The sequence below is a fragment of the Corapipo altera genome, unplaced genomic scaffold, assembly GCF_003945725.1.
Source record: "Corapipo altera isolate COAL_440 unplaced genomic scaffold, ASM394572v1 66, whole genome shotgun sequence".
Lineage (NCBI taxonomy): Eukaryota > Metazoa > Chordata > Aves > Passeriformes > Pipridae > Corapipo > Corapipo altera.
In genome coordinates this window covers 2,331,695-2,355,984 of record NW_020884924.1, presented here as the reverse complement: position 1 = coordinate 2,355,984, position 24,290 = coordinate 2,331,695, and the positions used below count along the sequence as shown (strand labels likewise).

At 34.7% G+C, this 24,290-nt stretch overlaps 1 long non-coding RNA gene across 1 annotated transcript; it reads right to left on the bottom strand.

Annotated features, from left to right (window-relative positions):
* Positions 1 to 10,206: 10,206 nt before the first annotated feature.
* Positions 10,207 to 22,633, bottom strand: LOC113953858. Its single transcript, XR_003530044.1, has 3 exons — positions 22,539 to 22,633; positions 15,429 to 15,564; positions 10,207 to 12,103 (listed from the first exon to the last, which is right to left on the bottom strand). It is a non-coding gene; the product is annotated as an uncharacterized LOC113953858 (long non-coding RNA).
* Positions 22,634 to 24,290: the final 1,657 nt, after the last annotated feature.

Genomic DNA, 24,290 nt, shown 5'->3' with positions numbered 1-24,290 from the left:
TGATAATTTGTAGTATAGAAGTAGTGACAGTTAATACTGAAGTAAACTCAGATTTGTTGAGGTAATTCACGGAAAAACACTGTTGCATGACTTGTACTGTATCTACAAATTTGAGATTATTAAATAATATATGAGTAATAATGATTATTGAAATAATGCTCTCTGGAGATTTAGAACCACAAAGTCTTACATGAAGTCTTCAGTAAAGAAAAGAGTTGTCTGTCACACTGAGAAGAGTATGGTGCATTTTCAAAAACCATTTACGAATAAAATATGTACCCTGGAGCCACTCATACTGGATGTCACTCAGAGTACACGTTCAGATATCTGTCAGTGTGCAGCAAGGGCCAGCTGTTCCCTAAGGGACTGGGAGCTGTGAGCCAAGGGTGACCCTAGGTCTGGCAGAGCTCTCACTGACAGGCACCATCCCTTAGGATCTGACTATGGTGAGCAGAACCAAGCGTTGTAGCTGGCTGTATCAACAGTCCTGAGAAGGCAAGTGACAAGCTGGTGTCAGAATCCATCTGGTAACAGGAGAAGGTAACAGAGATCGGGCTGGAGAAAGAGCCTGAGGTCCATTTTGGAGATAGGGTTGAAGACCAGCACTTCTATGGGGCAAGGAACTGAGAGTCTCTGCATCAGCTGAAGTTTGGCTCCTGGATCCATATGTGGGAGTGAAAGTAGTTCCCAGGGGAGGCTGGGAAGGACCAGCAAGATCTGGTAGTGCCCTAGAGCCCTGACAATATGTAACAGTTTTCATATGTAAAACAGTTAATGACAATAATATTTAAGGAATCATTACTTATGAACTGAAATAATTGGTAAATAAATAAATTAATTAAGGGAGATGATCAGCGGTGATTATACTCCCCAGAACTATCTTACCCATTCTAGTTTTCTTGAAACTTGTCTCTTAGACTGTCTGCTAAAATATAAAAGGGACTAAGAAGTAAATCAAGCAAGCCACAATACCCAGAACAACTCAGAAGAAAAAAAAACTCATGCCCAGGATCATGAAGCGTCATGCAGATAGATAAGTCAGTATGGCACATTAGTAGATTGACTGTTTAGGAAATGTAAAAGATTAGGAAACGGGTTTTCTTTCCAACAGCCAGAAAGAAGCTATTCCTCAAACCTAGAAAGAACAAAATGGTCAAGGGCAGAAATGCCAGTGTTCCTACTGATTTTACTGTTCGTTATGTTTTACAGTTACATTTAGGGAATTTTCAAATTGATCTTCTCCAAAACCCTTCTATGTATACAAACTGATTCAATCTTTTCAATCTATTAGTGTCCATTTTTCAGTGTGTTTATTGCAGCTGGCATAGATTTAATTTTCTTCACAGTGTCTGATATGGGGTTGTGTTTTGGATTTGTGCTGAACACAGGGTTGATAATATAGAGATGTTTTTATTATTGCTGAGCAGGGCTTACAAAAAACCAAAGCCTTTTCTGCTTTTTGTACTGCCACGCTGGTAAGGAAGTTGAGGGTACATGGGAGGTTAGGAGGAGACACAGATGGGACAGGTGACCCAAAGTGGCCAGAGGGATATTCCATACCATATGACATCATTTTCAGTATATAAAGCTGGGGGGAAGAAGGAGGAAGGGGGATTTGGAGTGATGATGTTTGTCTTCCCAAGTCAGCGTTATGTGTGATGGGACTCTGCTCTCCTGGGGATGGTTGAACACGTGCCTGTCCATGGGAAGCAGTGATTAATGTTTTGTTTTCCTTTGCTGGTGTGCACAGCTTTCAATATTAAACTGTCTTTATCTCAACCCAGGAGTTTTCTACCTTTTACCCTTCAGATTCTCTCCCTGACCCTGCTGGTGGGGAAGTGAGTAAGTGGGTGCATGGGGCTTGGCTGCTGGCTGGTGTTAAACCATGACATTAAATACTGTAGGTCTAAAAATAAGTTCTCTCTCATCATTGCAAACATCTTTATAGAATAGTTAGCAATGTGCAAGCATTGTAGTGTTTCTTTCAACAACCACGGTCCCAGTGTAACAGTAGTGTTTCTGACTAAAAGAAAGGAGAGTGGTCTATATAATACCCAGGTTTGTATTGAGGCTTGTAGCCATTCTAACTTGCACCAGAAGAACTAAAGTACATTGTTCTCCTTAGAGGTATAGCACAGTTAAAAGTAGAGGGGATTATAACGGTGGCGTGTTCTTTAAGAAATCTATATGATTTCTGGCTTTTAAAGTTCAGGAAATAATATTTTTTTCCATCACTCTGTCCTCCCTTTGCAAACTTGAGGTAAGGATTTGGTAGAGTGACAAACTGATACAGGGGTGTTTGAAAGCAGTTACAAAATGTTACAATAATTTCAAAAGCTTTGTTGAATTTTTTTTCTGTTTTATTTTAATGCTTTATCACTAGTAACCAGCATGCTGTTTCTATTTATGGATACAGTCTTTGCATCATATGGAAGGACACTGAAGATCCTGAGTAATAGTCAAACATGTCTTATGGTGCTTATTAATAAGCAGAAGTTAAACCACCAGCCAGCAATTGAAAAAAGAGAAATGATCACAACAGGAATAAAGTATCCCAGGGAGAGAATGAATGTCACAATAATTACATGGTTCACAGTGGAGGATGTGTGGTTATTACCAGTTCTAGAGAAGCTAATTAAGCAAGTCAAAATTCTTTTTAAACCAGTTTAATCAAGAGAAAATGCTTTCCCTTGGCTCTGAACAACTAACTAGCATACAAGAATTGAGAATTCATGGTTACATCAAAAAGAAAGGAAAGCTGGTAATTGTACTGTACTGAGCCAAACTATCTACAATTAAAAAAGTGCTAGCTAATGGAAATAGAATTCATCAAATTGTTCACTTTGGCAAAACACAGCAAAGACTGCTGCCATTCATTAAGTTTTAGTGCTTTGTTACATAGCCTGTACGTATTTCTTTATCATGATTGATTACACTGTGCTTTTTCATCATATCAACAAAGTTATTTTGAGGCAATCTCTCTGCCTTGCCTGATTCATTCAGAGATATCAAACTAAAGCAAGCAAGAGTCTGTGATGGAATGGAGACAGAAAATGGCACTTAGGCTCATAACCATCACTAGTACCAAATTCAAAGTGAATCATGTTGAAGTAAACAAAACCTTCTGAAATATTTGCAGAGTAGTGTCATGTAGTGTCATGTTCTACCCACCCCCTCCAACGTGCTGGTGGTTAGCTACTGGGATCGGGAAAACACTGGCTAACTCATTACTATCTGTGTGAATGCTAGCATTGACTTTGCCTCATTGTAATGCAGGAGGTATAATAGACTAACTGGATTTTCATTTTGCCTTAGTCTCAGCACACAAAGAGATTGTGCCTCCCTAGACAGTATGGTTCTCAGTTATTTTACTCTGTTTATTGTGAAACTATAATCTGTCTGGAAGTATAACTTTAATTTGTTTCCTTTTAAAAGTGGGAAGTAGGTTTCTTGGCATGTAAGTTTGCTGTTAGTTTCCGTTTAAATAACCTTCTGATCATAGTGTTATGCAATAAAATAAATATACTATTGTAAGAAATTATAGTCTATTCTGCTCTCATGATTTATGTCAGCCAGTATCTCATTATAACAGTCAGTTCTAAAATTCAGTTCTAAAATTCATCACAAAATCTTTACGATTCTAATGCCTTAAATGATTTTTCAAAGTGGAATTGTACGTATTGTCTTTACTGAGTCTCAAAACCCTACAAATTAAAAGTGATCATTGCTAAAGAATGAACATTAAAAGAGCTTAAAGCATTAAGAATATCTTTAAGATTTTGCACTTTTAAATTCCAGAGTCATATACAGTCAAATTTGGCTGATACAATATAATTTCAAGGATATATGTCTTCTTATACATAGTTTAAAATGGATGAAATCATCATAATATTACAGAGTTAAAAAATTTTTCCTATGTTTAGAAATAAAGAAAAATGATAAATCAGAAAGATGAGGTAACAACTGATAGGTTTTTGTGTACAGGGGAAATAAGAATGTGGATGTGGAGGAATGCAAAATTATATGAAATTTTAAAGACATTGCTAAGCAGTAGTTGTTTGATATATGCACCTGTAATGGAGTTGTGACAGTAATTAACAGGGATGGTTATATTACTAAGTTACATAAGACAATATCTATTCACCAAGATATCTACAGTCATCTCATGTTCTCTGACTTCAAGTATCTAAATACTCTTCTCTAATCCAGTTTTTCATATTCTCACTCAAATCAATGGAGAAAGAATAATGACTCATTGCATTCTATCATGGGTTTATAGTCTCCTGTGGAAACCCATCTCTTTATTGGCCTCAGAGGAAGCTAACAACTCCACCAAATGCCAAGTTATACAACATGAAACCTACTCAAATGAAAAAGAAATTAAATAAGATTTTTCAAAGTAAAGTAAAAGGAAGAAAACAAAGACCAGCAATTTGGTAATACTGCAATCTACATAATAAGTAATGGAATAAAAATTTGTACAGATTATACATGTAATTTAAAAAACAGACTAATTATTTTTAGGATCATTTTGTGAAAGGAAATATTCAAACATATTGTCTCAGAAATGTTAACTACATTTCCTACTGCAAAGCCTTGCACAATGGTGTTGCTGGTCGGTGCATGGTTTCAGTTATTATACTGCTAATGCATTCATATGTATATGAAAATGTATTCCTGCTGTACATGCTTTTACTGGTACTCAAATAATAGTCTCAAATATGTTATCCTGTTTCCTTTCTTTTTGTCTTTGTTCTACAAGGACCTGATTCAACCTGCTGAAATTAAAAGTATTTTTCCATTTACTCTGAAACAATTTGGATCAATGCCATACAACTCTTTCCTTTTAGAAGAAAAAATTAATTTTAATTACCAAGAACTTGCAAACATGCCATTATAGAGTTAGTTGCTTAACAAATATAAAAATAAACCTTCTGCTATTTATCTCAGAGGCATATTCTAATAACACTTATACTTTAAAGTCACTGACGAATAAGTTACTGATTAAATAGTTCCTGCAGTGTAAGGATCAAGCAATAAAATCACTCATGTTTAGTTAATCAGTTTACTTAGTCATTTTAGATGCCTACAGTACATGTTATTCTGGAGTTTGTTTTCATAAATAGTTATCAATCAATATCGTTAATGTGGTTTACAGTAGTCACCAAAAATTAGATTTGCCTGGCAATGAGAAAGATAATCTACTCATCTATTTATTTGTACAGTAAAAGTATATAGCACTGTAAAAGTATCAGCAAAAAAAAGTTTGTATTTTTGTGTCATGCAAAGATGCATATATGATTCTTATATAAACTGAAAATAGGACTTTCTGTCAGCCAAACATAATTAAAACATGTAAATTCATAATGGTGAACTTCAGCAGAATTATTCTGAGCAGCCTGATATTTCCTTTGTTTGAGGTTTCAGGAAACTTTTCACTTTGATTCCTATCAAAAGCTAGAAAATTTAAAGGAAAGTTACTTATCAGGCATAGAATCATAGAATGTCCTGAGTTGAAAGGGTCCCACAAGGATCATTGAAGTCCAGCTCCTGGTCCTGCACAGGAGAGCCCCAAGAATCACACCATGTACCTGAGAACATTGTCCAAACACTTCTTGAACTCTGTCAGGCTTGGTGCTGTGACCACTTCCCTGGGGAGCCTGTTCCAGTGCCCAACCACTCTCTGAGTGAAGAACCTTTTACTAATATTTAACCTAAACCTCCCCTGACAAACCTTCAGACCATTCCATTGGGTTCTGTGACTGGTCACCACAGAGAAGAGATCAGTGTCTGCCCCTCCTCTTCCTCTCAAGAGGAAGTTATAGACTGCTATATAACACAGAACAATTGAGAACATATTTGTGCAATCTTTCCAGGTTTTTTTGGTTTGGTTTGGTTTGATTTTTTAAATTTTGGTAAGTCAAATGTAACAACTGATTGTTACATTCTTCAGAAGCCCATCAGTAGTTAAAGGTAGGTGTATATGTTCTTTCTTAGGCAAGAATATATCCTCTTTTAAAACAAGGGAACCTTGGTGTCCTGAAAGCTCTTTCTTAGTACAGAATACTTACAATTTTTCCATTCTTTGCAAACAGCTTGGAAGCCTGGAGCCACTAAATCCTAGGTATCAGTAGGAATACTCTCAAGAGTTAGAAAGTCTGGAAACCTATATTATTCTCAATCTTCTTATATTAATTACTACTAAGTTAAAAAAAAAAAAAAAAGTGTTTACATGAAATAGCACTTTCTTACAGGGCAGAGTCTTAAAGGAAAGTCCATAATCAGCTTATTTGTTTTAAGGTAAGAAAGCATTTTAATACCTTATTGAATCTGTAGGCTAAAGAGACTAAGGATTTAAAGTTGGATTCTGGATTATGGTATGTTAAACAGTGGGTGACCATTTTTAGCCATAAGTGCATGGGATTTAGGAGGAGTTGTCACTGTGAAATAAAATGTCAAAGGACTTAAAAGGTTTAACAAGATCTTGAGAGCAACTTGGAAGATTAGAGATGTTTTTTCATTTCTGTTTAACAGAACTGTGTAATATTCAGTAGTTATCCAGAAATTTATTTGGAAAATTGAAGACATTTTTCATGTTATAAAATCTCTTTGTTTTTACCTTACATATAAAAAGGTAATTTAAAATAATAAAATAACAGAACAATCACAACATAGAATATTTTGGTAACTACTTTAGCAGTTGCATTTATTCATGTAATTTTTTCTTGTAAAAAATTACATCTAAAGTAAAAATTAGTGAACTAAGGTCTTTAATGAGAACTTCTTTCCACATTCTTAAAATCATAAATAAATTTCATACTGTGAGAACATTACACAGCCCCCTCAGATCAAAGTGGATCTCAAAGAGGCCAATTTTTGTCCATAGTTAATGTATCAGTGTTATTAGCAATTTTTAGCTTTAAAAATTTTTTGATGATGAAGTAATTTTCTCCTTCATCTTCATCCTGGCCTTACCATATGTCTGCAAAAACCAGCTGTTATCTGTATGTAATCTATGTGTTATCTGTGTATAATAAAATCTAAGGGAAATTCATGAAAGAAATAAAATGTTCTCAAAAATTATTAAGGTCATATGCAATGAAAATTATTCTGATTAGTCTTGAATCGACAATCTTAACTTTTCACTGTTGATTGCTGTTTAAAGGTCTATGTAAACTGATTTACTTTTTTGTGAGCAACATATTATTATAATATATTAATCATATTTCATTAAACATGTTGGTTATATTAAATTACTATAGCTGTAAGTATTTAATTATATTAAATTTATGTAGCAATAGTTTTTATAATTATTAATTATAACAGCTGGGGATGATGATACAGTAATATGCATTATTTACCCAGTTCTTTATATCCAAAGTAATTTACCATTCATTTCACATAAACGCTTACTTGCTTGCTTTCTGTATGGACTAGGAATGTTCCAAAACGCTTCTTATTTATCAGGTTTTTAGACAACAGAAAACAAAAGGAAAGAATACACTGGGAAGAGAAAAAAAAAACAATACAAAAAATCCTGCTAAACTAGAAAAACTAGCAACTTTCCTACTTTATTTCTTTACTGGAAACCTTTTCCAGTAAAAGCTACTTTTACTGTACTTGGGAAAAATCTGAAAAGAAATAGAACACATATGATTTTAAAAAACTGTCTCTGCTATCTCTGTGTCAATGGATAACAAAATGGATAATAAGTGTTAGAGAAGTTTGACAAAAGCTTCTGTAAAAGTTACTGCAAAATAAGTGGTAAAGTCTTGTAAAGAAGAATTAATAGTATAGAGGATGAGACATGTTTTGAATGACGCACATTCTGGTCTCTGGATGGGATACAGAGGAAATGAGAAAATCCCTTTGCTTGCAGAGAAAAACCTGTGACCAAGACACAAATCTCTTTGCATTTGTCAATTCAGCATATCCTTTGTTTGCAAATACATTCTTCAAGTCAAGAGCTACCAGACAAAGTAGATGGGAGTTTCACATCCAGGAAACAGTCATTCTCAAGGAAACAACTTTACAATGTAAAACACAGAGTAAGAGAGACAGAATATAAATATGCATAAAAGATTTCAGTGAATTCAGTGAGGCATGGCTTAGACTATTCAGAAATATTGAAGACATTTGGTTGAGTAGAGAAGAGAAAAGACTGAAACCTGAAATTTAAAAAACAAAACAAAACAAAAACATAATCAAGAAGGGGAAAAAAACCCCAACAAATCAACACAAAAAAATCCAGATTGAAGGAAGAACTCCAAAAGAAATAGAATAAACAAAGGTGTTTTTAAACAGGTAACTGAAACTACATTTTTGAAAGGGAAGAGGGAATGATACTATGAAAACAGAAGGTTGGTCTGCAACCTCTTAGATGTATGTAACATGAAAGAAAATCAGTAACTATCTTTGCAATGACAACATTGTCATGCTTGAAGAGCACAATTTCCAAGTGCAATGCTTGCTAGGAAGAAGCTTTTGAGTCAAAGTATAAAGAAAAACTTAAGGATGTAGTTGATACTTCATTGGGCTTTAATTATGTGCATGTTATTACTACTAATGAGGATTCTCAAGATGAAAGAAGTTGAGGGGGACTGAGAGCAAGCTTGTGAGCAAAGCTTTCAGATGGGAAATAGAAGATCCATGGCCAATTTCTAGGTACCACATCCTCCCTCTTGGTCTGCCAATATTCTTTACCTTGGGAATATGAAGGGAAGAATAAGGATATGGTTCCAGGATAATATAATGATAGATGCTATGATGATTGTGAAATTTTTATGTAGTGTATTCGATCTTGTAAGAGAAAGAAGGTACTCTTATGGAATAAAAGTGAAGGCATATTTTTTAAACAGAGATGAGGCAAAGGTTCCTTTTCAGGAGGTACCAAGTAACAAGAACCCTGACTATGTCGGTAAGATTATTCTAATCTACCTTATTTCTCCCCTTCTTTCCTTCTTTCATATTTCTTTTATATTATGAAATTATTCTTTTCACATTTAGGAAAAATAGCTTTGAAGAAGTTGTCGGAACCAGTCCTCATGCTGAACCATAGTTCAGAAAATTCTGTCAAATTGGATAAATTGTGGTTAGAAATATCTTTCTTTTGATGTATGTAATGGAACTTTGGAATATTTTGCAATAGAATTTATGGAATCCCCTCTCCTGGGGGTTTGGAAAGGCAGATTAAACATCTTTCTTTCAGGAATGATTGAAAGGTATTCAATTTTATCTGTAGTTTGTGCTAGATGATTTTTCAACATTATCTGACAGGTCTGGAGTTTTGTTTATTTGCTTGTTTAATACCTAGCACAGAGGGCAAAAATTAATTGAATTAGAGATAGTGAAGTGCTGGCAAAGGAGTTACTTTTATATTATTTTTGTCTGTACATTTGCAGATACAGTTGTATTGCATTGTAGATAAACTTTCATTTACAGTTGTCCAAAAGGTAAAGATTCTGTAGACCTTTTAAAATGATCCACAAAAGCATAAGAGAAAATTATGTAGCAGAAACAGTGATAAGCAAAGACTGTTGTGTAATATTTTCCAGTAGTGTGAAGAAACTTATATAGTTTAAAAGTCAAGAAAAAAATCATTCACTTATGCTCATAGTTACTATATACCCTTACCAAACCTCATAAAAAAATATAAAGGAATGCAAAACAATAATATAACCATGAAGTGGAGAAAAAAAATGCATGTGCTAAAAATAATTAGATGAATCATACAAATACTCAGTTAATTTTACCAAATTTTATTCTAGAATTACAGCAACAAGTTTGTTTCAGATGTGAATCATTCAAAGCATTCAAAGACTCCACAAAGTCCTACATTAGGGATCAAAAAGTGGAAGGATGATATCTTACTTCCAGTACCCTAGAGGTAAATAATTACAAGAGGAGTACGTTTTCAGTAATTCAGAGAATTCTATCTTCTGGTTTTCTGATGACTTTGGTTGCTATTTAGGGATTACGTCAGAACTAGTGATGCCAAAAAACCTCGGAATGATTAACTACTCAGAAACTTTTGTATCTTTAAGTAGTAAGGTATTTGTTTATTCAATGTTGGGAACAAGCTAACTCGTGCTGGACAAACTTGCTCGAAGGTATCACATAAAATCAGGGTTTTTATATAGTTTTCATACATGATTTTTTTACATATTCATATGATTGCAGCATCTATACATATTGATGATAGGCGGAGTCTAGGCGGGGCTTAGGGCGGTGCTTCTTTTGACACTCAGTTTCGTGGGTACATCGGGCCTTTTCCTTCAAGTTGAGGATCTTTTTCTCATCTTTCTTGCTCTGACCTCTCTACCTTTCTATTGTTCTTGCCCCGATTACTGAAGCTTGGAGAAAACCTTCACTTTCAGCCTAGGCCTGTTTCTCCTATTCAAATGTCTACCTTATCCTACCTTATCGTACTTTATCTTAATTTATTACCCCTAGGCTTATTGTATACTGCTTCTAGTATTCTTCTACTTTTTTGATCCAGTGAACACAACAGAACGAGTCTTAGCAGCACAACCAGAGTAGATGTTAGGGAGGACTTTCTCACCTTCTCACCAGGCCCAGATATCTCAGTTAACTCTTGCTGTTTCTTTCACTAAGAAACAGAAGACACGTGAGCTGATGGAAGGCAATTTTACAAATATATATTGAATATATATATATGTATTTGAAGTCAAAAGGAAGAATAATTCAGTCTTAGTATTGAACAAAAATAAAATCACAGGCAAATAACTTCAAGAAAGTTAGATGAATTAATAACAACTTGATCTTGTCTGGTCTTTGGAAATTCTCTTTCAAAGAGGAGAAGGAAGACATGAGAAGCTAAACAATCTGAAATGTGTCCTTTTACAGTTCAGTGGACAAATCAGGGCCTCCTACCGATGGAAATAATATAGAATATATGGCTATTGAACACTTCTTGGCATGAAGATCAAGTACTATGTACTTTTAATGTACTATCTATTGTAAACAAATACACTGTAGTCACTGATTTGTAAAATTAGTACTTTTATACATTATACTTTAGAGTCTTTATAATCTTCTAAAAAATGTGAAATTCAGTAGGTCACATGTCTCCAGTAGTGATATACTGAAGATTACATGAGTAAAGGAGGTCAAAATGGAAACCCAGGTCTGTGTTTTTAAAATGAGCTTAAGTGGAATTACTTTCTAATGTTAACATTTCTGTTAAATTGTGAGCTGTAGAATCCTCTAAGTATTAGTCATCTGACAAAAACTTTAGTCCCTTGAATTTAAATATTTCTAAATACAAGCAAATGTGTTAAATATATGGGCAAGAATTCAGTCTAATTTGTAATTATTTTATTTTACATAAAATTCATGATTTATAAATTCCTATCAAGTATAGGAACAAAAATCCAAATCCTATCAAAACTTTGATAATAATTGTATCAATCAAATATAATTAAAGGACCTTTTTTTAATAACAAAATCTATTTTCTCAGTTGTACTTGATCTAACAAAATGGCAGGATAAAAATTTTTTCTTGTTTTTTTTGAAAAGTAGTATTAAGCACTCAAGATGTAGGTTGCCGGTTTTTTGCTTTAACTGTACTTAAAACTAACTACAGCTACAGAAATTGTTAGTCAGTCAACAATTTCCTTTGGACATAGAAAAACATGTCTATTTTGTGTCATTTTTTTATACTTACATACTAAATTGGGCAACTCCTTAAGTTACCTACAGTATTTTTCATTATTATTATTGAGAAAAATATTTTGAAAAATTACCAGATTTACCTCCCCTCTCCTCTCTTCCCTCAATATTTTCTATAGCAGGTTAATATTTTAAGCATGCAAACTAATCCGTGTAATGTTGTAATGCGTTCCATTACAACAGCTCTATTTTATCATACTCTGGTTTTGTTTTTATAAATGCAATGTTGATTCATTTATTCCCATAGGAGCAACTATGGAAAACTGTAAGAAACTATGGAAAACTTCAAGAGTCATGTAAGAAGCAGTTATTAATGAAGAGGGTGTCACGCTGGTCTGTGATGGGCCAATAGTGGAAGTTAGATCTGTTCCAGGTATTTCCAAGAGATCTATGAAATTCTTGTTTACCAAAACTTCAGAAATACAAGAAATAAAAAAAAATTAAATATTGTTTTAATCTAGGACATGGAAGTTTCCCTGACTTCTCTGAGTGATGGCAGTTGATTTACAGCAGTACAATGGAAAAGCAGAACACTTTTTTAACACCTGTATAAGATCATGTGACCATCATCTGCAAACTGCTTTATTTTTCAGTTGATTTGGGTTTTGTTAGGCTTTTGTTTGGGTTCTTTTTAGCTCATATTTTGATAAAGGTAGCATAGACAGATTGTTCTCTTACTTTTCCCATTCTCTTTGTGGTTGATGACATAAGGTCATGTTGGATGGGGCTCTTAGAAACCTGATCTAGTGAAAGGTGTCCCTGTCTATGGCAGAGAGGCTGGATCTAAATGATGTGTAAATGATGATGTAAATGATGCCCCTTCCAATCAGATCCATTTTATGGTTCTATGAAATTAATAACTATTATTATTATTAATCTCTAGAATCAGATAGATAGCATGAGACTACAAGAAAAGCTTGTAGATCTAGATGCTAGGAGTTTTGCTTCTTACATTACTGAAAAAGAAATATTGATTTTATAAAAACCGTGAAGACTGTACAGATTTTATAAAAATGTACAAGAAGATAAGATTAGTTCCAATCTTATTCCTCATTTTTTGGATTTATGTCAGCAGTAGTGTTGTAAATAAAAAATAATCTTGAAATTAAAGCATTTAAGCATGTGCTAGACTTCAGGACTTTTGGCTAAAATCGTGCTTAAATCATCATACAACTAAGTGTGTGCTTAAAGAAGTTCTCTGTGCAATGGTGCAACTATAGTGAGAACTACTCAAACAGAGAGAAACACACACATGTACAGTAGATTTGGCGTGTTTTTTCCATCTAAACTAACCTCTGAAAGTCCTCTGTTTCAAGATATTTATTAACAATGAAACACTCAGTTAAAATGTATCAAAACTATGCACGTATTTGGGTAGCCACGTGGTTGAACTGTACAAATCTATATAGGTAAAGTTATGTTCCAAAATGGCTACTTTTTAACATCTTTTAGTACCTTTGGGAGTCTGACCTCAGATAGGTAATGATCTGTAAAGCAAATATGCAGTCTTAGCATATTTGATGAAAAAATGTCTTCTTTCACGTTTTGTGCCTGAAACTTGATACAGACCATTTTTTGTTTGTGTCTTTTTTATAAGAATAATTAACATTACAAAGGAAAAAACTATTCAGTCATCAAGCTGTTCCTCATAAATGTTTTAATTTCATAGGGATAACAGTTGTCTTTGTAAAAAGAAATCTTCAATAACACTTCAATTAGGTTGAAAACTGTAACTAGGAAAAGTTCCATTTTTAGACAAGAAGATGGAAAGGCAGTTTAGACTTCGTTACTGATTATCTTGTGTTATCTGGAGAGTTTGTTCTGTGAAGCTTGAAAGTGTACCAACATTAATTTTTTTCCACTTGTTTCCATGGCTGATAAAATATCATTGTGGTTCAAAAAGCTGTGTTCCATATTCTTTAATAAGTCTTTTAAAAATGCTTGAATGTTTGAAATGGATGTGGTATTATATAATTTCTTATCTGCCAGGAATTTATGCACTAGTGAAAATACATTTTAATAACAATACAGAACTGATTGAGTTTGATTTTTAAAAATTGAGTAGGAAAAAAGATAGAGGAAGAATATTTTCATGCTTTCAAGTGAATGAACGGGGTACATAAAAGAAATTCAGAATATTCTTAACACCCTCTGAAGGCACTGTGAGATAAGGCTGCTTAATCCCATGGGAAAAACCAAGAATCATCAACTAGATTCTCTGTTCTCATTCCTTTTTTTTTATTTCTTCATAAATTACAGCTCAATGAATACCAATCTTCTTTTGCAATTTCTTATCCCATGTCTTCAAAAATTATTAAAATAAATTCTCTCCTACTTCCTCAGAGCAACGTATATCAAATAAATCTTCATTAAAATTAAACAACTACCTTCTGATTAAAGAAATTTTTAAAAAAGGGTCTAATCTTTATTTAAATTTAGAAAAGAATTGTTGCCTGCGTTTGTAGGAAGTTCAAATTTCATATAGGCTTTGAGTGGACAGTTTGAAATATTTTTCTTTTTTTCTACTGTATTTCTTCTTGCTACTGTTTCACCCAACCTAGCATTTTCAATATAGTTCATGACCTTCCTATCATTTTTTTTCCTTATAGGAAAAAAAATAACAAAATATTTGTAGTGGTCTGTAATAATCTTTATAAGGAGCTGCATAGGTTTCAGACACTTTCTCTTATTAAAAAGTATATATATTTTTTTTTAATATACAGGAAGAGAGTGGATTCCTCCAATCTTCATCGGGATTTGAGAAACCAGAATTATTGAGAGCATTGTAATTTGTTTTCCTTTACTACTTCTATTAATTTCTTATTTAAACTGCAAATGTATACACATTTATTTCTAAGATGATGACAGTGTACTGCATAAAGAAAAAATGCAGGTTCGTAAGAGTGCTCATGTGAGAAAAAAAAAATATGAACAGGAAGTATCATAGTTCCAAAGCCTAGCACAATTAGGCTGTAGTAAATACATCTGAAAGATACCATACTTCCCAACAGGAAGAAAAAGTGAAAAGTAACAGTACTTTTTTTAAAAGTTTAAATGAAAAACCTAATTGTAAACTATTTTACCATGTATTTACAAATCAATTCGTAGTTAAATTGACTGAAACATAGTTTCTCAGGAAAATGACCTAAATCAGCATAAGAGAAGTGAACAAAAAATCAGATATCAAATTAGATTAAAAAAAAATAATGAGTCTACATAGTAGTAGGTTCACTCGAGCTATTTTACATTAGCAGGAAGTATACCCTTTGGATTCTTTGTGGAAACTATTTCCCTCATTTTAGTTGTAAAAATGCACTAATTACCTGAGAAAATCTGATGAATAAAGACTGACTTAATAAACAGGACTATTAGCTTTCCTCACTTGATATCATTTCAGGAGTCTTGAGAATAACAAATGCACTGAAAAATCAATTTGTTCTCCTATAGTTTGTCTCAAAACATATTAAGACATGTATAGATACTGTTCTTTTACATCAGAGAAAAATATTACCTTTGCTATATACTTGTCACTGAGAATATAATTTAACAGAATAAATAGAAATAGAAAAAAATCTTCCTAATTTCAAAGTCTTAAATCCAGACTTTGAAAAATGAAACATTTAGGTTAGTAGCTTTTTTTTAAGAGTTGGTCAAGCTATTAAAAAATCAGTTACTCTGAATCCTTTCAAGTACTAGATAGTGAAAAAAAAAACAGGAAAAAATCCTAAAATACCTACACACATGCACACATTCCTCCCACTCAAGAAAACACTGGTCTTCATATGTGGCCTGCTTCCTATGAAGGTTTCTTCACAAAACTTGCAAAAAGGTTTCTTCAGAAAGCTGTCACGAACCATACTGGTAATTCCAAATCTACATATAAACATTGAGAAGAAAAGAGATGTATTATCCTCTAAGACTCCCCTAAGGTATTGATATGATACCATTAATGTCAAAGGAAAAATAAACTATTATTCTTTTGTTTCTTTTTTTAAAGATGCTGTGCAAATATTATTCACTTCATCCAGAATGCAACATCCAGTCACTAAGCACAAAAGTGTACAAATAAAGCAGACCATTTTTTAATATTAATTATGTGACTAGGGTATTTATATCCTTTTACAGTACTTTAACTCTTTTTATCAAGTATAGATATCTTTAGTTTCCTCAAGAACATAGTATAATTTAGGCAAAAATAAGAGGAATTCATATAGAAAGAATTATATCATACAGAAAGTATTAACAATTATTTTTATGTACCACTGATTGAAATATTTGGAATTTAGGAATATCGCTGAAGACATTTTCTTTCCATCTTAAAATTAAAAAAAAAAATTAAAAATCAACATTTTAAAATTATTTCAATTTTGCATAGGAATGTTTTTTAACCTCAAAGGTGTGTATAATTTTGTGTTTGTGCTTTGATACTCACACACATATAGTGAACAAGGGGAGGACCTGAGTCCTCACTTTTACATGGATTTTCTTTACTTTTACCCTTTTCCTCAGAATGGAACTGGATAGAAAGTGGAGGGGAAGAAAGCTAAAAATCTAATGCAAACTAGTTAAAACAATTTTTTGCGTTGCCAGAAGGAAAAAAAAAAAAGAAAAAAAATGAAGACACTAGAAAAAATTTAGAATACAACAAAAAATAACAAACTGAAAATTACATTTATGATGTTAACTCTGCTTTGTAGGTGTTTTGATTTGGTTTGGGTTTTGTGGGGGTTTTTTTCCATAATATTATGAAATGTGAAACCTGTAACTTGTGTTTTGATTTTTTTGTGGAGGGCAGCTCATTTTTTACTCAAGTATACAGCCTTTAGTTCTGAAGATCTCTCATTACTGGTCAGAATTTATCTTTCTAATAATTACAAGCAATTACTGTGTATTGAAAGGAACAGAAATTCTGCAGATGGAAACATGATGCAAACTCAGAGTGCAAGTACACTCTATTTTCTCTAGGATTTTACCTCTTATTCTCTTTGTGCAATTCCCCCTGTATCTTGATGTAGTCTTTCCCATGCAGCAGAAATTATTTCAGAAACTTCATATTAAACTCTCTAGTCTTCCAAATAATTATCTCTCCTTTTCCTTTAAAGTTCTGGGCACACCAGATCTGTCTTTTAATGTGTTGGACCTGTCTTTTCAATTGTGAATACGGACACTTTCAGTGTCAATAGTCTTGGTTTGCTATCATTCAGATACCACATTTCCCACTGGTGATCTCTTTCAAAGTTAGTACTTGTTCTTGTTCTGTTTGCAATGGCAATATTGCAACCATAGTGCTTCCATGTTAGACACTTCCATTGTCTTTGTGAAGGTCCATACTAGAAACACTTTCCAAAAGCATTTCTCCTGAATTATGAGGTCAAAATTATAAGGCAGTAAAGCATTCTGACAGATCTACTATTCTCTACAGTTCATGGTGTGTTGTGTCTTCCTTCAGCAGTAGGTTCCCAGTTCTAAATTAGGTTACATTGTTTCACAGAGTAATTCAGGTTGGAAGGGACCTCATGACATCTCTAGTCTAATTTTCTGCTCAAAACAGGGTCAAGTTGCACAACTGCACTCTGGATAGCCTGCTTCCCTGTCCTGATGATGAAAAATTTTCTCCAGAACTGTTTTCTATCTGTATTGGTTCTGGTTGAGATTAATTTTTCCCAAAGCAGCCCTCATAGTGCTCTGCCTTGTATTGGTAGCTAGAAAGGTGTTGAAAATGCATCAGTGTTTTGGCTACTGCTGAGCAGTTCTTGGTACAGCATCAGAACTGTCTCTCCAATATTCATCCCTTACTAGAAGGCTGGAGATAGACAAGGTCTTAGAGGGGCACCTAACCAGGACAGCTGTCCCAAACTGACCATATTCCATACCATATCGTGCTTGCTCAGCTCTAAAAGCTGAAAGAAAGAAGGATTGGGGGGACATTTTTTGTTATAACAGTTGTCTTCTGAAGCCACCACAGTACATACTGAAGTCCTACTTCCCAGGAAGTGGCTTGACATGGCCTGCTGATGGAACACAGAGATTAATCTTTTGTTTTTCTTGACTTCACAGCAAAGGAAAATTCACAGCTTTCTTGCACAAAGCTTGTGCCTTTGCCTTGTTAAAATGACTTTGTCTTGAACCATGAGTTCTTTTCCATCTTATTTTCTCCCCTCCCTGTCGTGTTGAGGAGGGGAGTGAAAGAACAGCCTGATGGGCACCTTATTTCCAGCTAAGGTCAACCTACCACACGATCTCACTTGTTTTTCCCTGCTGATGACTGACCATTCCCAGAAACGTTTGCCACTTATATTGCCACAGAATTTCTGAAAGTTGTTGGACTTCAGTTCTTGATACTGGTTCCAAATGAAGCAACTCAAGCCTATGGTAGCAGTTTAGAAGAGAAAATGTAGAAAACATGCATTTCCTCCTTTTCTCAATAACAGCATGGTAAAATTAAGCTTTTTGACATTACTTGATCTCCTTGCTTAGTATCTGAATCAATACTTGTTTCTTCTTCAGCAGGAGAAGATTAATTATGCTTGTCAGTCGGTGTGGGAATCAGGGAAACATTATCCCCATGAATGCTTGTCACTCTGGATAGTAGGTCATGTCAAGACACACTATCAATGTAGAATTTCCATCTGTGAGCCAAGAGTATTCCACCAGAGGTTAAAGTACATTACTGGCAGCAGGAATTTTGTTTGTTCCTCATATCTGAAAAGCCTGAAACTTCTCTCAGAGGTATGTGAAGTTTAAGTTTTTTCAATAATCTATGTTCATTCAGAAGAGTGTGAGATCCATCACAGAGCTGATTCTTGTGGGTTACTGTTCAAAAGTATACACATAGTAAAGTTATTCACACGAATATTATTTGGATTAAAAATACCATCTGACTTGAGGGAATACATCTTCAGAATGAAAAGGTAGACTTAGATTAGTGGTGGGTTGAACCTGGCAAGATGCCAGGTGCCCACCAAAGCCGTTCTATCATTTGCCTCTGTAAGTGAACAGGGGAGAAAAAAATTAACAAAAGGTCGTGAGTTTAGGTAAGGACAAAGAGAGATCACTCTTGATTACCGTAACAGACAAAACAGGCTTGACTTGAGGAATTTAATTGAATTTCTTACCAAACAAAATCAGAGTAGGATAATCAGAAGTAAAACAATCCTTAAAAACACTTTTTCCCCACCCTTCCCTCTTTTTCAGGCTCTACCTCTTTCTCCCCGGATACACATGGAGATGGGGAATGGGGGTTACAGTCAATTCATCACAGGGTATTACTGCCGCTGGTCAGGGAGCAGAGTCCTCCCCCTATTCCAGCATGGGGTCCCTTCCACAGGAGACAGTTGCAAGTCCTTCCCATGTGCTATAGCTCTTCACAAACTGCTGCAACATGGGTACCTTTCCAGAGGGTGCAGTCCTTCAAAAACAGCCTGTTCCAGTGTGGGTCCCCCATAGGATCACAAGTCCTACCAGGAAACCTGCTCTAGTGTGGGTTTTTCTCTCCACGGGTCCATGGGATCCTACCAGGAGCCAGCATGGGCTTCCCAAGGGGTCACAGCTTGTTCTCACTCCACTCTTCTCTGAGCACAGTTACAGATCACACAGAATATGCTGAATTGGAAGCGACCCACAAGAATCATCAAGTCTAACTCTTAGCCCTGCAAAGGACCAGCCCCAAGAGTCACACAATGTGCCTAAGAGTATCATCCAAAACACTTCTTGAACTCTGTCAGGCTTGGTGTTCCCCGGGGGAGCCTGTTCCAGAGCCCAGCCATCCTCTGGATGAAGAACCTTTTTCTAATGTCTAACCTAAACCTCCCCTAACACAGCTTCAGACCATTCCCTTACCTGTTGTACAGGTTTTTGTGGCCAGGTTTTGATAGCAGAAGGGCTACAGGGGTGGCTTCTGTGAGAAGCTGCCAGAAGCTTTCACCATGTCCTGTAGAGCCAACATCAGCTGGTTATAAGACAGACCTGCCAGTGGCCAAGGCCAAGGCAGGTAGGAATGATAGTAACGCCTCCATAATAACATATTTAAGGACGAAAAAGTTGTTGGGCAGATGAAAACTGCAGCCAGAGAAGAACAGAGTGAGAACATGTGAACAACTCTGGAGACACCAAGGTCAGTGAAGAAGGAGGAGGAGGAGGTAATCCAGGCATCAGAGTTGAGGTTCCCCTGCAGCCTGCGGTGAAGACCAAAATGAAGCAGCTGTGACTCTGCAGCCCATGGAGGTCAACAGGGATGCAGAGTTCCACCTGCAGCCCATGGAGGACACCCACACCAGAGCAGGTGGATGCCCGAAGGCGGCTGTGACCCTGCAGGAGGCCCATGCTGGAGGAGGTTCCTGGCAGGGACCTGCTGACCTGTGGAGAGAGGAGCCCATCCTGGAGCAGCCTGTGCCTGAAGGACTGCATCCCATGGAAAAGTGACCCACATTGCAGTAGTTTGTGAAGAACTGTTGCCCAGGGGATGGACTCACACTGGAGAAGTTTGTGGGGGACTGTCTCCACAGGGAGAAGGGGAAAGACTCCTTTCTCTGAGCAGCAGCAGCAACAACCTGTGATGAACTGAGTGTAACTCCCATTCCCCGTCTCCCTGAACTGCTGGTGGAGGAGAAAGTAGAACTTGGGAAGGAAGGAGGGATGGGGAAAGATGTTTTTAAGATTTATTTTACTTCTCATTCTCCTTCTCTGATTCTGTTAGTAATAAATTTAATTAATATCCCCACTTTGAATCTGTTTTGCCTATGACAGTGATCAGTGAGCGATCTCCCGGTCCTTATCTCAACGCATGAACTCTTCGTTATATTTTCTCTCCTCTGTCCAGTTGCAGAGGGAAGTGAGAGAATAGCTTTAGTGGGTTCCTGGTGACCACCCAGGGTCAACGTGCTGCATCTATACAATAACTTTTTTTCCTTCTTATATATGTTAACACAAAGATATTACTACCTTCTCTGATTGGCTCAGCCTTGATCAGTGGCAGGTCCATCCTGGAACCGGTTGGCAATGGCTCTACCAGACATGGGGGAAGCTTCTGGCAGCTTCTCACAGAAGCCACTCCTGTAGCCCCTCCACTACCAAAACCTGGCCATGCAAATGCAATAAAATAAAGATATCTTTGTACTGGTTAATTAGCTGTTTCCTAAATCATATTTTTCAGGTTGTCATCTAAATTACTTTCCACCTATCCTTTTCTTTTGACTCACCTTAGTGAGGGGAATCTTATGCACAAATACAAGTTAAATTATCATTGCTTACAAGATTTTCAGACAGGTATCTATGTACGCATAAACATATAAATGTACGTATAGATAGATAGGTAGATATTAAAAATGTTAATTTCCCCACACAAGAAGCCTTTATAGATATCTTCAGGTCTTCATTGTAATTCCTCAGAAAGCCAATTAAAATTCTGTTTTTTCATGCTATCTTCAAAGCACCTCACAACTGGTAAATTCATAGATTCTAAAACCACTGCCTAATATGATCTCTGGGCTTTATTTTACCACTCCTAGCCTCCAACCATCTGTCTCACTCCATCTGTTGTCTCGTCTTCTACTTAGTTTGAAAATTCTTTGGATAGGGATTGTCTTCTTGGCTCACGTTTGGTAGAGAGATCCTGGCCTCTAATAGACTTCTAAGAATTATGGTAATACAAGTAACAGCAAGAATCAACTTATTTGTCAGTTAAGAAAGTATATTGCAATGTAGTTCAACCAAATAGAAGGTAAGATAACTTTTACAACATCTGAAAGACTTCATTCCTGTGGCAATGTTTAATGCCTTACATTCAACATATTTCTGTAACAGTAATTTTCAAGTGTCTGTATGCAAGCAGTAAACATTATTACAACTGACTACGCTGAAATTGTAATTCACTCAGTAGGGCAATACAAGTTAAATCCCTCAGTTTTCTGATATTTTACTGGTTTTTTTGCTTCTTCAAGTTTAGAGTTGCTGATTTTTTCTTTTTTTTTTCTGATTTTTTCTGATTTTTTCTGATTTTTTCTCTTTGCGTGAGTATTGATAATGTAGTTTGTGGGAATATGCTACACTATTAGTCTGAGCTAATCAATGGGAAAGAATCTGAACTGAATTTTGCTTTATATCCACCTTACTCAACCTAATTACACTGGCTGTTTATACAGTTTCTTTTATTTTTGTCAAAAAAATATATTAGTAACTAAGAAAATAGAGTATTGCATCCCTCCACAATTAAAGTCTAGTCAGATTGTCCATTTCCATTTTCTCCACAGAGAAGCTGTTGGATTTTACTTTAATTCCAAGACCATTATGAAAGATCACCTTAATTATAGGATTCTTGGCACGGCATTTATGTTGTCATTCAACTTGATCGATTCATATTGCTAAGTTGTCAGTCTAAAATGTATCAAATTTATTTTCAAAATGTATTTTCATTAACTATTTACCTGTTCTTTGCCTGTAATATAAGATGTGCCTTTCAAAAAACTTAAAAATACTTATACAATTTTGATTACAGATTTTGATCTTGACCCTCATTCAGAACCTCTCCATGTCAAAACACTGAACCTAAGGAAATTGCTGCAGATTTATTGTTGGATTTGACCTCAGAGTCAGTAAGGCTAAATGAAAACTATAAGGAAGTAAATAGTATGTATTATCTTATGATGTATATTCATATGTTCTAGCTTTTTAGAAAATGTAAAACTTTCTTTGGTAAGTTTCCCTTGATCATATGACATCACTATTTTAGAAGAGTTTTACACAGATCTGCATATGAAAGTAGGAGCAGTAGAGGTCTATAATAATTGATGAAACAGAAGTAAATACAGAAAAAATACAAACAATATTTTGGTTGCTAAAAAAGGACATACTTGTTTCTCATTCTGGTGGTGAATTCAGATGACATTACAATGATCTTTGTTGTTACCATAAAAATCCAAAAATGCTTATGTACATTTTAGTTTTCTCTCCTGCCAGAAATATTCACATATAAAACCAAGTAAAAAAACAATCCTATAGACCATTATTGTTGGAAAGAATTTAAAAAAAAAAAAAGGAAAACTACTGATCTTATATAATGTAAATATAGAAATCTATTTCAGCAGTTAATGTGTTGAAATAACACATCCCAAGCCAAAAGTTACAGTGGTTAATTAACCAAAATAGACTAGACCATTATCTCTGAAAATTTCCAGCCCCTCTGAAAGTTGTGCTAAATCTACAACCTGTAATAATATATTGTTGATGAAATATTTTCCTTCTTATGGGCTGAACATTTGACTCACATGCTTGCCTCCTGCTCTATCAGAAACCTGGTGCAAGGACGAAGAAGACTCTGAATACCAGAAAAAAGCATTTACTTGTGCCTAATTTCAAAGAGATCGATGAGTTTGTAACTACCTCACCTCTAATTCTCTGTGGTAAAGAAAGGAGGGCAAAGAGCAGAGGAATAAAAGTTTTTGGTAATATGATTAAATGCTAGTCATAGTTCAGTGTAGAACAAGTATACAAATATTATGAATCAGTGCCACTGTATTGTCTTCATTATCTTTCAGTTCATGGTAGTGCATCTTATTTTCTCTTTCAGTTTTCCTTGATTTAATAACTACCACATTAAAACACTTTAGTAGATGGTAAAAAATATTTACAGACTTCTGAGTGCCAACAATATTACTGTAATTATCATAGAAGTGATGTACAGCATTAAAGCCATTCTTATTTAAGAATTTTTTATTTAAATAGTGCAGTTGAAAAGCACGATCAAGTAACTGCAAAACAGAGCCAAGGGAAGCAGAGAATCCACTTCATTGTTTAGGACAGTAAATTTATCTCCTTTACTCAGTGATCCTGCTTGTCATATAAAACTGTGAGGGCAGAGCTGTAGCTCAGTAACATAAGGCTTATTAAAAATAAAATATATTTCAACTCCACTTTTAAAGTGGTAAAACACAAATTAATTAGAATGATGCCAAATAAATTATGCTACTTATGTTTTAGAAGTGCTCAGCAAGTTTATGTAGACTGAGTTTTAGGTACTCAACTTGAAGTAAACACGCACTTTATTTGCATAGAAACAGTACAACTAGAGTAAGATAAGTAATGTAAAAAAGGCCTATGTTTCTTTTCATCAATATTTTTTAAGATAATTTCCTCTGCCATATTAATATATATTATGGGATAGAAATCGTCTTAAATGAAATCTCATATTTTTTTTTTCTTACATATTCCCAAAATTTTTAGAGATATAGACAAGCATGTATACAAGTTTTATTTTTTTCCTTTAGATAATTAAATGCTGGCAGTTTTATTGATAAATGTATGTCAGTCTTCAATGTGTCACCTAAATACTCCTGTTATATTTATTTTAATGTCTTGTTGGGGATTAACTGCATTATTTAGTTTTGCCTATGGTTTAAGGAAAATGTTATCCTTTCTTCCAATGGAGGAGGATTGAAAAAAAAATAAATAAATAAAATAAATTAAGAATCTTTTTAAGTTGTTCACTACCCCTATGTTCTGGAAAGTAATAAAGTGATTACACTGCAAAATCTAACAAAAAACTGCCTTTCATTTTAAACGAAATTTCTGAGTTAAATGGTTACCAAACCCTGTTACTGAATGCT